Below are 17,622 nucleotides of genomic sequence, written 5' to 3' on the forward strand. Positions count from 1 at the left end.
GGGGGGGGGGGGAAATAGGAGAAGGAAGAAGTATTGGGTATCTTTGCCACCTTGAATTATTTATAAAAAATAATTCAGGCGGCAACTGGACTTTCTTGTTTTTTTCTTTAAGACATTCGCTTCTCATCCAAGAAGCTTCTTCAGTTCTGACTGGATGGTGGGAAATGGAAGGAATCCAGTCAGAACTGAAGAAGCTTCTTGGATGAGAAGCAAAACATCTTCAAAGAAAAACAAGAAAGTCCAATTGCCTCCTGAAAAAGCACCTTTTGGACAACGATGACATAGATGGCTTAGAATCTCCATAGACAAATAAAGGTGGGATATAAATAAGTAAGTAAGTAAGTAAGTAAATAAATAAATAAATAAAAAAATTCAAACAAGATAATAGCAGCAGCAGGCAGATTGCTTGAAATGCATACAACACTGTACATTAACTACTCTCTATGACAGTGGTGGTGAACCTATGGCATGTGTGCCAGAGGTAGCACTTGGAGCCCTCTCTGTGGGTATGCGCACTGTTGCCCCAGCCCTGCCTCCCACCACAGGCCTCTCCTTACCAGCAGCCCCTGGAAGAGAGTCACCCCTGGGCGCAGCCTGCACGGAGTAGTACAGCTAAGGACATAGCCAGGCAGCACGGACAAGACTTCGCCCTCACGCCCCATAGCATGCAGATGATGCTGCAGGGTGTGGGCAGAGGGCATGGCTGCCATGGCGCTACAGGGCTGCCTGGGCAATCTGCAGCAGGCCATGGAGGCGGTGCGTGGCTCTGCAGACGGGTGGGGCAGGGGACAGAGCAGGCAGGGCAGGAGGCGGAGCGGGGGCAGAGGGTGGTTTTTGGGCACTCGGCCTCTAAAAGGTTTGCCATCACTGCTCTATGAGTTTGCAAAACACATTAAGCCCCAGACCCATTTTTGGACTTGTATGTTGTACAAGTCTTTGAATGAGTGTTTTCTGGTCTATGAGACCGGTCTATCAGAGCAACCTGGTCTACCCAAATGTGGGATGGAGATACTGCTTCCCCTTGCACCTTTCAGTCCCAATCTAGGAGCCTTCACAGGCAGTTGCTTCTGTGATCAACCATTTCTGTGTTAAATTTAAATTTACCATCTCCCTTCAATTCTTTCTCAGTAAATTTAAATTTAACAAAGTCTTGGAATGCTGGCTAAAAAATTAGAAATGGAATAGATACATTTTTAAAAAAAAGCAGGGGAACCTAGATTCCACTCTCAATCAGTCAGTCATACTGACCCCCCATTTCAACCCTGTGTCATATTCTGGCAAAACACTAGAAGCATGATGACCTCCAATGTTAACTTTATTAGGCATAAAACAATCCGGCAAGTTTGAAGAAAAGCTAACTCTGAAACTACGGCAGAGTAAAACTTTCCCTCTCCTCTCTGACAGTATTCTCCAATATACCTTCCAGTAATTGTTATGAGAAGGAACTTTAGTTCACCAAAACAACTCTTCAGCTCTCACATTGATAAGGAACACATGTGGATTCAAAACTTTCCTCTCTTCCTCTCCCGCACTGTTGGCAAGCTAGAAACATGCAGCTGTCCTAAAGACTGTAGGCTTCACAGCTTGACAGCTTGAGTTATAAATATTGGTGACCAGTGGTTTTTTTTTAAAAAAAAAAAAAAAAAAAAAGGTGCTAGAACTCACACATGTCATACAACCCGACTTGCCTACTCTACAAGGTTCCATCCAAAAAAGGTGCCAGAACTGCATTCTGGGTGTTCTATGACAAAAAAAGCCCTGTTGGTGACAGTCCAGCTCTTTATCATATCAAGTTATCCCTTCGTTCTCTTAAGGGAAAAACACCTGCAATAAAAACACCTGTTGCTTCTCTTTGCTGGGCTCTAAATTCCTATTTTTTGTCTCTCCTTTTCGTTTTTTGTCAGATAAGGCATGCAAAGATATTTGAAAGTCCCCTTTCTTTCACAGACACAAAGTACCTTTTTTAGCACAGAATTTGAAATGCAGCTTTCATCTTTTGAAAAGCATTGATTTCTATTATGCATTATGATTAATGATTTATGGATTTCTCTATCAATTTGTCTAGTGGTTAAGGCACCAGACTAGAAACTAGAAAACTAGTCTCACCTTAGGGATGAAAGCCAGCTGGGTGACTTTGGGCCAGTCCCTCTCTCTCAGCCCAATTCATTTTATAGTGTGGTTGTTGTGAGGAAAATATGAGAAGGAAGAAGTATTAGGTATGTACATTGCATTGAGTGATTTGTAAAACAATAGTGGCAGGAAATTAAACAAACAAATGAATGAATAGGATGGGTTAAGGGAAGAAGAGATACTTGTATATAACCTTATAAGGGGTGAAAAATTACTAAATTTGTACTTGTGATGAAGATCAGAAATAACTTTAAGAATTTCTTTTTCCCTTCTCCTTTTTCTTTTCACTTACTATTCTCTTATTCTTGCTTTTTCTGTGTTTAGTTTGCATTGCCTTTTGTTATTAAAATTTTCAATAACAATTAATAATAATGGTAAAAAGAAACTCCTGCAGCATGGACTGTTGAAGAGGGTGGAAACATAGAGTTGGAGCCAGTTGCTAAGCAGGTGGAGTGGCTTCCTGGCACAAGGTGAGGCAGCTGGCCTCAGAGATTTGGGATCCCATAGGCCAATCTAGTCTCAGGAGACATTTAACCAGCCAGGTGATCCATAGACTCCATGATCAGCAGAGACTGGGATTCTTTAGGGAACAGGTCAGTTATGGAATGAGACTCTGTCACTTCATGCTTGTTGCCATCGTAAGTCAAACCTATGAAAGGTCCTTCAAAATGCCTCACAAATAGGTTGCTTTGGCCCCAATCTACCAGAAACAGGAGCCTCTCCTTTGTTGCCACCTCTTTTCAGCCCCAGTTTGGCTACATTGCTCCACTGAACATCAAGCCCAGGTCTTGTCAATCAGCAACTATCACATGTCTATTGAGAGTAAGGCCCCATGGAGTAAATACTTTTGCTGTCCGTCCTGTTAGGACTATGCAGAAATATTTGTTCAGCAGTTTTCTAACCTATCTTCACAAACTGTTTCTAAGAGGTCCAGTATTATATCACTTGAGCTAAAAGCAAAGAAAGCTTTTTAATACGGTATGTCATTGGAAGATCTGCATAGTTCAATACACATTCAATGGTGCATTCTTCCCTGTCAATCAGTTGATAAAGAGGCACTAAATCCTGCAGAGGTGGGGAACTGTGCCACACCCTGAAAAAGCTTTGATGGGTTCTTAAATTATTCCAAGCATGGCATGAATCATTATGTGGGATGGTATAACTGACACAAGAGGGGCTGCTGTGGATGATGGAAACCAACATTTCCCTAAGGCCACACAATGATTTGATAACAAGAATAAAAAGAAAATATCACCCCGATTGTATATGTGACCTTGATCTAAACTGAGCTCTCTGACATGTAACATAATTATGTAAATTAAGTGAGAGTGTCCTGGGACCCCTTGGATGTCCATCAACCCCTGGTTTGGCATAGCCATGCTCCTTGCCATATTTGAATTTTCCTTTTAATTAAAGCAAGTCAGTAAGAAGCTGGCCTGCTCAAAGCAAAGCATGGGCCTCTTGCCTCTTCTTTATGTACCAGAACATCTGTGGGTTGCCTGTGGACTGTACATAGAAAAGTAACAATAATAAAAAATTAAATTTATATGCTGCCCAACTCCTAGGGGCTCTTTTTAAAGTGGCAACTGGCTGCAGCCCTCTTGCTCAGAAAGTAAGATGTAGAGAAAACACCCCACATGGTGGAGGGTCCAGGGAATGGCTTTGATTGCGAGGACATGGTCACCATTGGCATTTTTGACACACAACGCTCCCTTGCACACCCTGGATAGCCCATTCTTCAAAAAGGTTCTAGCTGCACAATTCTAGAGAATTAAGATTCTATACATACGAGATGTGTAGAATCAAAATCTTATGGTCTTTGATCATCAACTTCAGGATAGAAATATCATAACATCCATAGACTATATATATATTAGCATGCACTACCAGGTTAAAAAATCTTCAAATAAAATATCCATCTGAAATAAATTGATAACTACTATAAAAGAAAAAAGGACATTGTAATGGCAGCCATATTGAATTTCATATCTAGAAAAGGTGTTGCTTGTTGGAATTGAAACATCTGTGAGGTGCAGCAAAGTGTCAGAATTGCCACTGTTGTCCCCAAAATGGCTCAGCCTGGTGCAGAGGCCCATCAGAGCCAGTCACAAGTATGGACTTTCACAAAATCTTTACTGAAGCACTCCAGCAAAAGGGTCCCAACCGCTAAAGCATGACTTTTTATACAGTAGTTTTCAAGACATGGGGAAGTAAAATTTCACGGAACTTTTTTGGAGTTCTACCTTGCTTTTAGCATATGTGTCTGTTTGTCTGTGGAGTTGTGTCTCACCTGAATACACATGTCATTTTCCCCATAGAATTATCTTGCACAAAAACTCTATGTGTTCTTTGTCCCTCTTTGCTGTTACTATTGCACCTTTCTAGTTGTAACTTAATTCCCAGTCGAGTTGTTACATTTCTTTCATTTCGAACTGACACATAGTACAGTTGCATTTCTCTAAGTATTTATTTTTTCCTAGGATGGAGATGTATTGATTCTCAATAGGTGGTCCATCACCACCTCAAGCTTACGCTCTACTATTGCTTGGTGCCATGAACTCTGGGGAGACTCAGGAGTAACTGACAGTTCACTGTATCTTGTGGGAATGTGACTTCAAGGTCAGACAGCTGAGAACTGACCACAGTTGCATACCAAAACACACATGAAGCAATCGTTTCAAAAACAATTTATTTGAATTTGATTGGACAACAGGGGCCAGCAAGGGAGGGAGGGAAAGTTACACTTGGAGATTTTGGCATGTGCTTTTCAGTTTTGGTTTTGCTCTTGACCTCTAGTAAACTGTACTTTTCTCAACAAATGGCGTTAAGGATCATTCTTGCTTAGAAAGGCTCAAGATGAAGCAGATCTGACACAAGGTATTTGGAAAGGTTGTGGAATTGATGCATCCGTCACATATGTGCATCTTGTATTGGAACAGTGGGGCATAGGAAAAGATAAAGTCTCTTGAATGACTTGCCCATAGAGGTGGCCTGTACACCAGACATCCTCCAGGCAGGATTTCTGCTGTGGATCCAAAGCACTGTATATCCTGAGCAGGGAGCAAATCTTTTCTGTAGGGTCAAGGGATGATTGATGAATGTGCATTCCCTCTGGCAAATATTTTGTGGGTCTTCTGAGCCAACATTTTTTCCCTACCACCACCACTATCCCTCTCTCTAAAACTCAGGGGCACTTTTGGAGACAGGCCAAGAATCAAGCCTGGAGACTGTACAAACTCACCTCCTATTTCTCACCAAGAGAAATTAGAAATCAGATGCCATCTTTTTTGTCATCCTGTGCAAAGGCAAAACAACAGAAGTAGCAATGAGGGAGAGTTTGGTATAGCCTGTCAGAACTGCCTCCATTCAAATCCTAAGAAAGAAAACCCCCAATTCCATTGATTTAGAGAAGAGATACTTTTTACTAAGAAAGAACTGATAGCAGTGAAAGCAAGCAAGATCTGAAGCAAAACCATGTGCAAGTTACACATAGCAAATCATCCCAAATCCCTCACACCAGGATCCGTCACAGAGTCCAATCAGCATCTAGTAAGATGTTATAGAAACTGCTCTTCTGCAGGTGTTTCTTACCTCCACAGTCTCAGGACAGTTGGCCTTGGAGAAGTGTAAACTAACTCATTCAGAAATGCCATAGCTCATGAGTAAAAATCTCCCTTCCAATTCCCAGAAGACACTTACACACCAGTACACTTCCCATGCCAAATATCTAAGCCCTCCCTCCCCTCTTTCCATGGCAGTTGATAGCAAGCAAGCCTCGAAAAAACACTGGCATGGCCACTGGACTAGAAGACCTCCAAGGTCCCTTCCAGCCCTAGGATTCTATTCTATTCTATTCTATTCTATTCTATTCTATTCTATTCTATTCTATTCTATTCTATTCTATTCTATTCTATTCCACTCCACTCTACTCTACTCTACTCTACTCTACTGTAATTCTACTTTTGTTTTACTTGCATGTAGGACTTTTTCCTTTCTCTTTCTCTCTCTTGGGTTTGTTTGCTCTCCCTCATTTCTAGGGATTTGTTTTTTGTTTTTGTTTTTGTTTTACTTGAGGCAAAGCTTCTGTTTTTGAGAAATATTCCCAGAACCTTTGTGCAGTAAAGACAGTAGTTGCTTTTCTTAAATAAAGCAACAGACACACAAAATAATCCAATGTGGGATGGTATCTTTATTTTTTATTTATTTTTTTCCTTTTTTTCTTTACAAACAAACATAATATACAATACATTTTTCCTTTTCCCTTAACAATACTATGTCCTATATCTCTTAAGTTTATTTACATTTATTTACATTACCAAGGTGAAACCTTGGGGAGTAGTGAGGTGTGAGGTAGGCACCCACTACGATGGAGGAAAACCCTTAAATCCAACTTGAACTCTTCTGCCTTCAACAGATGGTGGATGCGAGGCCTCAACTACCACAAAGGATACGGAAGCAAGATATACTTAATGGACTATGTCAAAGAGTGAATTAAAAGTTTATAAAAATATTCCAAAGTACTAGAAAGGTCTAAAAGATTTACCTATCTGTTGGTTCTGATGTTGTAAGGAAGCTCAATAGAAGAGGGAATCCTCAACATAAGCGGTGAACCAGCGGAGAAGAGCTGTGATTTAGCATTAAAATAGTCAGAGGATTAACAGAAGTGAGATAAAAGAAAGGGAAGTTTTGTGGTGTTCTAGCACAGAACGAAAATGGTGAGAAAGTGAGGGTGGAGGAGAAAGGAGGGAAGGAACGGTGAGAGGACATGCTGCGGTTGCAAAATTGAAAGTGAGAAGAACGGTCAGAAGGAGAGAAGAAGAGGCTGCGTACCAAACACGGAGAAGCAGTATATTGGAGAGGATATAGGCCGGAGCAGAAAGGAGGAGAAAGTTTGAAAAGTGAAGGAATTGGTGAGAGGATGTAATATGGAGGTGAAGGCAACAGGAAGAGATTGAAATTTGGAACTTTAGAGAAATCGGAGAAACAGCACGTTACAGAAGGTCGGAGAAAGTGAGGCTGGGAAGAGAAAATGGTGATTTAGGAGAAACAGAGAAAGAGTGAACACGCTGTGGAAGATTGGAGAAAGTGGTTGGAGGAGAAAGTTGGAGACAGACCTGGTCATGGAGAAGATCCGGAAAGCCAAGAGATGATGAGAGGACGCAATTAAGTAACGAAAGTGAGTGGAGCACAGGGAGGATCCAGAAGGCAAAGAAGATGGTGAGAGGACATGCGAAAGTGAAAGGAACGGATTGACAGTGGGAGATACAGGATCGGAGGGGAAATACGGAGCCCTAGAGAGATTGTGCCTTTGGTTGAGGAGGGCAACGAGTGTGAGAGGAAGTGAAGGAGATGGTGAGAGGACGGGGCACAACGTTGAAGGTGACAGGAAAGTGGAGAAGGTCCAGAAGTGAAAAAGAAAGCAAGGTTGGAAGAGAATGGAGGAGGTGAACCAGGAAGTGTGGAGAGTTTGGAAAGTGAAGGAGACAGTGAGAGGACTCGATTGGGCGGTGAGGGATAGGAACGGATGCATGGACTAATGGACTAAAAGTTGATGATATAAGTTGGGTGAAAAAGTTTGGAGTTTTAGAGAGAGTGGGTGTTAATAAGAAGGAAACAAGGAGGACCAGGGAAGAAGAAAAGAAGACTAAAGTTAGAAGATTTGCTGATTAAACAAAGGGGTGGCGCAGCAGTTAGAGTGCAGTACTGCAGGCCACTTTAGCTGACTGTGTTCAGCAGGTCAGCGGTTCAAATCTCACCAGCTCAAGGTTGACTCAGCCTTCCATCCTTCCGAGGTAGGTAAAATGAGGACCCAGATTGTTGGGGGCAATGTAAATATATATATACATTGCTTACTGGTGTACACCGTTTAGAGAGTGCTTGCACTTAAAGCGGTATATAAGTCTCATAAATAAATAAATAAATAAGTATAAGGAATAAATAATAATAATAATATATTTGATAAATAAGATATTAAGATGGCAGCACTGAGAATGGGGGAAAAAACAATGTCAAGTTTAGTATTGACATCTTCATCTCCCCCTGGACAGAGAACAATAGAGGGAATGTTGGGGACAGAGAAGCAAAATGTACTACTAAATATGCAAAGCATGCAAACAACACTATTAACTATCCAAGAAACAATGTTAAAGATACAGGAGACAATGTCAAAAAATCATATTGAAATGAGAGGGGACATGAATAAATTAGATAATAAGATTGAAACAATACAGCAAACAATTGAGAAAAATGAAGAGAGAATATTGATAGTAGAAGAAGGATTGGATAAAATAGGGAAAAAAGTTGACACAATAGATAAAAAATGATGGAAACTAATAAAAAATTGGAAGAATTGATTACACATCTGGAAATGGACAGGGCGGCGTTTTATTTAAGGTTTCAAAATGTGGTGGAGGATAAGGAAGAGGATTTGGGCACCATTATGGTAGAGCTGTTAGCAGAGGCTCTACAACGAGATAAACAAGAAATGTTGCCAGAAATAGGTGAGGTGTACCAAAACCACACAAATTATGCTCAAAGGAATAAACTACCATGTGAGATACACATAAGATTCACCAGAAAAAAATTAGAGTGTAAGGACCCACCCCACTTTGCATCTTAAGAAGACAGAACTCTTGGAATAATTCTTCCAACAGGAATCCTTTATTAAGAGAAAATGGTTGCAGGCATTCTAGACAGGACTTGGGGTCCAAGCTCTCCCATTCAAGGTTTTAAGGGGTTTCCCAGTAGCCCCACCCAATCCCCCCCCTACTTCCAGCATTACATTTCCCACCCCTTTTCATTTCTGCCAGCTGGATGGAGACTTCAGAGAAAACTACATGAAAGGTAATAGCCTCCTTTGTTATGATAAGGCCTTTTGGTGCTATCCACATTCAATCCCTTTGAAGTTGTACCGAAGGAAGTGAGGGCCATAAAGCCCCTTTGTTCACCCCCTTCCCTTCCTTGTATGACAGAATCCAGAGAGGGCAGAAATGGGGTTTTCTATAATTGATAACTGGAGATGAAGTATAATTGGATTCTGACATAGAGACCTAATATACAGGATTACAATGGAAGATCCAATAATTTACAAAGGCATAGAAATTCAAACACTAAAACAAATTCCAAGGAAAGTGAGGGAACAGAGAAGAGAAGTAGAGGTGGCCTTGGACTCCCAAAATGGGAAATTTACTATCAAGCAGCAGGATTGCTTTGGATCAGTGACTGGATAAACCTAGAAAACAAAAGTGTCTTAACAATTGAAGGTCATGATTTACAGGCTGGATGGCATGCTTTTCTATGGGGAAAAGATAAGAAAACTCATACATATTTCCTCTGACATCAGATAAGGCATGCATTAATTTGGATATGGGAAAAAGTTAAAAAAAAAATATTATACGAAAATTCCAATTAGGATCTCACCAATGGAGGCGATGAAGCATCCAAACACATTAGATAAAACAAAGATGATAAGGTACAAAGAATTATTAGACAACCAAGGGAAGCTAAGATCAAGAGATGAATTAAAAGAACAGGAAATAACTATTGATTGGTGGCCATATACACAGATAAAATCAAAATATAATACAGAGGAGTATGGGATATGTCGGACATTACAACAATTGGATAAAATATTGACAAATAAGGGAGAAAAATTCTTAACAAAAACTTATAAACTCCTATTAGAAATTGAATTGAAGAAAAAATAGTAAAGGGCCTGATGATAGCATGGGCCGAAAAACATAGGTAGAAATATAGGATTAGAGAAATGGGAAAGAACATGGAACATAAATTACAAATTAACATTGTCAACTGCATAGGAAAACCAATACAAAATGTTCTACAGATGGCATTTAGCACCAGCAAGATTGGCTAAAATATATAAAAATATGAATCCGGATTGTTGGAAATGTAAAAACAAAGCAACGACGAATGGCGGCATTTTACAAAGCCGCCTGTTCCTGGTCCGTGTAAAAGCCGCGGGACTTTGACAATCAGCTGTCCCGCGGCTTGAATCTCCTCCCTGGGAAAAAGGGAGGAGGAGAGCTCTCAGGTAGAGGTAAGAGCTCCCCTGGATCCCTGTTATTTTGGGGATCGGAGGGTAGAGCTCCCTCAGAGCCTGAGTAATCTCCGCATTCCAGGGAGCCTTCATCCTGAAGCTTTGGGATGAAGCAAGCTGCCGCTTTCACATCTGCTTTTTTCAGCTGCTTGTGAGTATTTGAAAGCAGACGGAGCAGACCAGGAGAGACTGTGCTCAAGTTTGATGGTGCCTTTAACTTCAGCAAGTTTCCTCTTCTTCTTCTTCTTTTGTTCACTTTCCCTTTAGAAGAAAGGGAAAGTGAAAAGTAAAATGGCGATTGTCTTTCTTGCCTGATTTGCATTACAAAGTAAAACCTGGATACAGATTAACTCTTTAAATACAGAAGTAAGAATTTGGCTTTTATTCTTTCCTCTTTTTTCTTTTTTTTTTTTTAAGAATATTTAAAAGAACTGTGCCTTTTTTTTTCAATAAGAATCTTTCTTCTTGGAACTTAAGAAAATGGCTTCAAAATGCCTGCCTCCCACCCCTAAAGTTCCTATTTCTTCTCCAATGCCTCAGTCTGCTTCTCAGAAACCAAAATCACCTCCACCTTCTCCTCCTCCTCCTGCAATTTCTCTTAATGATTTACAAGATGCTTTAAAACAGCATGCCCTGGATATTAAGGAGGAAGTAAAAGATCTTATAATTGCAGAGAGGGCTAATACAGAAGAATTATTGGAGAAAAAGAACAGGCAAGGGACCATATACTTCTTGCTTTTCAGGGCCTTGCCCTGCATATAGAGAGGATTGATGACAAGATGGAAGAGATTACTGAAAATGCAGCAAGAATGGAATCTAGGATGCAGGAGGTAGAGAACAAGATAGAAATTACACAGGATGAACAAATCATTTCACAATATAGAGAGATGGAATATGCATTGCGTATCAGGGGCCTGAGAGAGAACTCTCAGGAGGACTTAAAGATACTTATTGTGAAAGATATTGCTCCTAATATTGGCTGGAGGCCTGAAATAATTGAGAATGAGATAGAAAAAAATTTTAGAGTTAATTCACGGGTTGCCAGACAGAGAAATTTACCAAGAGATGTGGTTATTTATTTTTCCAGAAGATCTATTCGTAATGAAATTATACAGGCTTTTTACAAACAAAAGTTTCAAATTGCTGATCAAGATGTGATAATTTTAAAAGAGATACCTCCAAAAATTTTAAGAGCCAGAAAAGATTTTACTTTTTTGTCTGATGAGTTAAAACATCGTCAAATTCAGTTCAGATGGGAGATTCCAAGAGGAATAATAGTAAATTATGAAGGGATACGTCACAGATTAACTACTGTTTCTAAGGCAAGAGATTTTTATCAGTCTATCTTAAAAGCAAGATTGTCATCACCCCCACAAATAAGGATAACGGAAGAGTCTCTTATGGCAGGAGCTTCATCAATGGAACAAGCTGCACAGAATTTTGATATAAAAGAGCAAAGGATGACACGAGCCGCCCATAAACGTAAAGAAAAAGAGCAGTTGCAGAAGAGTGGTGATAAAGTTGAAAGTATGGTTGCTACAGAGCCTGTGGGAGGGGCAAGACCAAAAAGATCTTCGACAGCTGATCTGCAGGCCATGCTCCAGAGGCTTCAGGCCGGTGGAGATGGTCAGGTTCCTGACCTGGAATGTTAATGGCTTAAATGTGCCACAGAAATGAAGAAAGATATTCCATTACTTGAAACAACATAATAATGATTTGATATGTTTGCAGGAGACTCATATAACTTTAAAGGATTCTAAATTTTTGATGAATTCCCATCTGGGCTCACATTTTATTGCTCCAGCTCCAGGGAAAAAAGGGGGAGTGGTAATTTATGTGAAGAAAACTTTTTCAGCTAAACTAATTGAGGCTGATTCTGAAGGAAGATATCTTTTTGTGGAATTATTATTACAAGGCCGAAAAGTTCTTATTGTTGGATTATATGCTCCCAATCAACAACAGAAACAATTTTATAAGTTGCTGCATGGCAAGATATCTCAGTTGGATTATAAATCGGCAATTTTGATTGATGACTGGAATGGGGTGTTAGACTCAACTATAGACAAAAGAAGTTCCTCTAAAACTTTTATTCAAACTAAACTACCTATGACTTTTTTTGATTTGAAAGAAGAATTGGAGCTTATTGATATTTGGCGAGAAAGGAACATAAGTGATAGAGACTTTACTTTTTATTCTGATAGACATCAGTCATTCTCAAGGATTGATTTTTTTTCTGATTACTAGTGACTTCCTCTCTAGAGTGAGGAAGGTGAAAATTTTTCCTAGAACATTGTCAGATCATAGTCCTGTGTGGATGGAGTTATATTCGGAAGATGGCAGTAGAAGATCTTGGAGACTGAATGAGAACTTGTTTAATCGGGAGGAGTTTGTACAAAAGTGTAAAGAACATTTAAAGGATTTTTTTGCTATAAACATGAATAAGGGGACATCGATGTCTATGGTTTGGGATGCCAGTAAGGCATATATGAGAGGAATTTTGATTCAATTGAATAAAGTTTTTAGGGAAAAAGGGTTACAAAGACGTAGAGAAATAGAAGAAGAGATTAAATTAAAAGAACAAGAGTTGGTTCTTAACCCAACTGATAATAATTTAAAGGTATCCATAAAGATGCTTAAGGAACAATTTAACATGTTGATGGCAGATCAGGTGACTACCAATCTGTCGTATATGAGACATAATACTTTTTGTAATGCGAATAAGCCTGGGAGGTGGTTGGCTTATCAGTTACAAAAGAAACAGAAAGCTAGAATTATAGAAAAAGTAAAGTATAAAGGTACTGAGGTTTTTCAGCAAGACTTGATTAGGAACATTTTATCATATGTGATGGCAATGCCCCAAAGCAAAGACCTATTGGGAGCAGATAAGAAGATGGTTACAGGAAATAACAAAACAACAAATTGAAGTAAAACCTGAAATATTTTTATTAGGCATAATTAACCCAAAAATAGAGAAACGACTCCAATACATCATTATACATATTATAACTGCAGTACGCATTGCATACGCACAATATTGGAAAAGGGAGAACATAACAACAAGTGCAATGATTGTATGTAAGATATTAGACTGTGTGAGATGAACAAACTTTCCTTAGAAATAAAAGACAAGAAGCTAAAGAATTTTACGAGGTATGGAACATGTATTGTCTAGAATTGCGAAATAAAAATGTACAAGAAGTAATGTAAATAAATGTAAATAAACTTAAGAGATATAGGACATAGTATTGTTAAGGGAAAAGGGAAAATGTATTGTATATTATGTTTGTTTGTAAGAAAAAAAGGAAAAATAAAATAATAAAATAATAAAGATATGATCACATTGGTTCAAGTGAATGAGATGCTCCTATAACCCAAAATGCATGCTATTAATTCATCCCTGCCAAAATAGTTGGTTATTTTCATTAGACTTAGTTCATGATGAACTTAGAACACTAAGTTCTGTTTTATCAAGTTAATCATGAAGACAGCATAGTAGGCTGCCATAGGGGTGAAAAATTGTGGGATAATTCTCCCATGTTTGTACTGCAGGTGGGTATAGGAAAGATGGAATATTATTTTTTCGTTTACTTTGAAAATGATGTGTTGCACTTTAATAGAGGAGGAGACAACTTTTGCATATATAGTTTGACATATACTGAGTTCCTTTGGGAAGGATCAGCACTAGGAGATAATAGATGTCTAATACAAGTGCATATGTTGCCTTCAACATCTATATGTTTAATTGATGGAGTTATGTTACTGACAAGATAATGAATTGCAAAGAAATTGTGTTATTAATACATAAGTTAAACATTTTGTTTCTATTTCTTTACAACAGTTGATAAAAAGTGGCCTGGCTATGTTCAAATTATACACACAAGAGAACAGGCTTAGGTGAGGGGGGAAAGTGTTACAATTCAATCTATTTATGAATATGAATGAATATGTCCATAATTGCCTAGTGTATTTTAACAATGATATAGAACTGTGCTATGAGGAGCTTACAATTTACATTTCTTATTCTTGGGAAATTAATGACAGAAAGAAAATGGATTGAAAAAAGTAGATGTCAGCCAAGCTCTCCATGGTGCGCTGCAGCTGATTGGAGGTGGCCGGCCAGGCACCAAAGCGTTGAAAACAGCGGAGTCCATGTGCATGTCTGCTATGCACTCACCTGTCAGACTTGCTCTCCACGCCTCAGATTAGCTGCAGAACACCGTGGAGAGCAAGGCTGATGCAGGCTAGGTAGGCATGCACACAGACTCTGCTGTTTTCAGCTGTAGTGCGCCATGGAGAACCTGGCTGACAGGGGGTGAGCGTGAGGCAGGCGCACACATGGACTCCGCTGTTTTAGATGCTTCTGTGCCTGGCTAGCCACCTCCAATCAACTGCACTGTGCCATGGAGAGCCTCGCTCACACAGGGTGAGCACGAGGCAGGCGTGCACATGGACTCCGTGTCAGAATCCAATTATATTTCATCTCTAGTTATCGACTATGGAAAACCCCATTTCTGCCCTCTCTGGATTCTGTCATACTACGAAAGGGAAGGGGGATGAGCAAAGGGGTTTTATGGCTCTCACTTGTTACAACTTCAAAGAGACTGAATGTGGATATCATCAAAAGGACTAACCATAACAATAGGGCCCATCAGCTTTCATCTACTCCTCTCTGACGTCTCCCTTCTGCCGGGCCGTGAAAAAAAGGGGGTGGAAATGTAATGCCTGGGATTGTTGCTGGAAGGATGGTGGGGTGGGGTGAGGCTGCTGGGGACCCCTTAAAACCTTGAATGGGAGGGTTTGGGCCCCAGGTCCTGTCTAGAATGCCTGCAATCATTTTCTCTTAATAAAGGTGCCTGTTGGAAGAAATATTCCAAGAGTTCTGTCTTCTTAAGATGCAAAGTGAGGTGGGTCCTTACATTAGACAGGACCTGCAGAATTAGTCCACATGGAAGGGAGAACCTTGCCGGGGGACTTTGCAAAAAATTACCATGTCAGACGACAGAGCAGGGAAGGGAGAAAACTCACCGGAAAGGGAGCCACTGTCCCGACTGAAACCCTGCCAGATGGGATCTGAGAGGTCAGATTCCTCAGGAGAAGAGGTGGTGGAGACACGGGATCACAAACCTCGGTGGTCAATGGGCATTGGAAAGAAAGGTGAGTGGGAAAAGAAATCAAGAAAGGTGACCCTGAGACAGAGGGCCAACCAACCAGAATGGAAGCAGGAGATGGGGAAATCCCCGTATGCAAGTGAAAAGGAAGAGAGCTGGGCACCGTACTCGGGCTGGGTCCTAGAGAAAGCTATTAACCTGATGAAGAGAACCCTCAGCTCCCTAAGAGAGGAGAATTCTGAGCCCTACTGCCGCCCCAGCTCCTGGAGCCGCAAAGAGAGAGACACCTTGGGGGAAGTGGAACCTGCAGCCCCGGGGACATCTGCTGATCCAGTAGTCCCCACTTTCCGCCGACCCGTAGACAGCAATCTGGATGGAAGACACTACCACCGACAACAAAGGTACCGATCCATTCAAAGACTCCCACCGTTGGACATGAGATTCAAGAGGGAGCCGACACACTTGAGGTTTTTCCTAACTGAGGTCCTCAGCTACATGGAGGAATACGGGCAGCACATCCCCAGTGACAAAGTTCGTATCCAGATCGTGCAATCTGCCCTTGACGAGCCGGCCGCAGATTGGGTGGTGAACTTGCATGACTCCAATGCCCCAGAGCTCAACAATTTCAACTGTTTCATGTCCTCTCTGAGATGGTAATTTGAGGACCCCCTGGCTGATCACAAAGCCCGCGAAAGGATCAAAATGATGAGACAAGGCAAACGCCCGGTAGCCGAATGTACGCAAGAATTCTGGGCCATTGCCAGCAAACTGAACTGGCCGGAAGACATCCTCCTTAGCCATTTCAAAGACGGACTAAATTATGACCTATATGATGCTTGCCTGCCCCATGGGGACCCAAACCAACTTGACGAATGGTACGTCTTGCCAGAGGAAGCAGAAATCGACATACTGAAGAGGCACCACCAAGGAAAACAATGAAGTCACTCACCACCTGTGTTGACACATGAAGCAGTGAAACCATTGGCAATGGCCAAAAAGCAAATGGGGTGTTTCAATTGCAGGAGAGAAGGGCATTGGGCTGTAGAATGCCGCTCAAAAGCAAATCCGGAAAGTCTCCAGCTAAGCCAAAAGAACCTGCCATGAGAATGATGGAGCTGTGGAATTCCCCACCTCTGCTCATCAGGGGGAAAGAACTCCAGCCTACACCGCAGGGCCAGTGGACGCCTCAGACGGAAGCTCGGAGGGCGAACCCCTGGTAAGTGGACGCATCGCACCCATCCTTAAGACAGTGACTATATTAATTCCCCCCATGCCTGAAGCTGTGAAGGTGAAAGCCATAATAGACTCTGGCTGCACCCGCTGCCTCATTAGCCCAACACTAGTGGGGAATCTGGGCATTCTGTTGAGGAGACTGGAACAACCAATCTCATTTGGCCAGTTAGATGGATCCATAGCGGGGGGGGGGGGTGGCAGCTACTTTAGCCACTTTACCAATACACCTCTCCCTGGACAAACATGAGGAAGACATAACGTTTGTAGTGACCCCAGGCATAGACTGCCTGATGATCCTAGGGATGGAATGGTTAAAAAAATGGAACCCCTGGGTGAATTGGAGGACAGCAGAAATCAAATGGACTTAAAATCCCAAGGGAAGCTACCAAAATTAAGATCAGAAAAAGCATCCATGGGAGAGGAAAAGGGACTACCAGAAATACCAGAGGAATACAGAGATCTTGCTGAGGTTTTCAGTGAGGAGAGGGCGGATGAGCTCCCCCCCACCGGCCCACAGACTGTGCCATTGAATTCAAGCCTGGGGCAAATCTCTCGAAGCCCAGATTATACTCCATGAGCCCAAAGGAGAAGGAGGAAATGGAGAGATTCATAAAGAAAAACCTAGGAAGGGGGTTCATTGAGCCAGCCAAGCCTAAAGTGGCTGCCCCGGTCCTCTTTAGAGAGAAGAAGGATGGCTCTTTACGCTTATGCATGGATTATAGGTCCCTGAATACAATCAGTGAAAGCAACCTATACTCTCTGCCCCCCATGAAAGACATGTTGTCATACCTCTCGAAAGGGAAATTTTTTTTCTAAACTAGACCTAAGGGAAGCTTAGTATCACGTGAGAATTAAGGAAGGGGATGAATGGAAGACCGCATTTAACTGCCCAATGGGGTACTACCAATTCAAAGTCTTGCCATTTTGATTACAAGGGCCCCCCTCAATATTTATGCAATTAATCAATGACGTTCTAAGGGTGCACCTGTTCAAGGGGGTCCTTGTTTACTTGGACGACATTCTTATCTTCACCGAATCAAAAGAGGAACATGTCAACCTAGTCAGAGCGGTTTTAAAGAAACTGCGAGCCACCCA

This window comes from Crotalus tigris, unplaced genomic scaffold (assembly GCF_016545835.1).
Source record: "Crotalus tigris isolate CLP2741 ecotype Arizona unplaced genomic scaffold, ASM1654583v1 scf7180000021317.425702, whole genome shotgun sequence".
Lineage (NCBI taxonomy): Eukaryota > Metazoa > Chordata > Lepidosauria > Squamata > Viperidae > Crotalus > Crotalus tigris.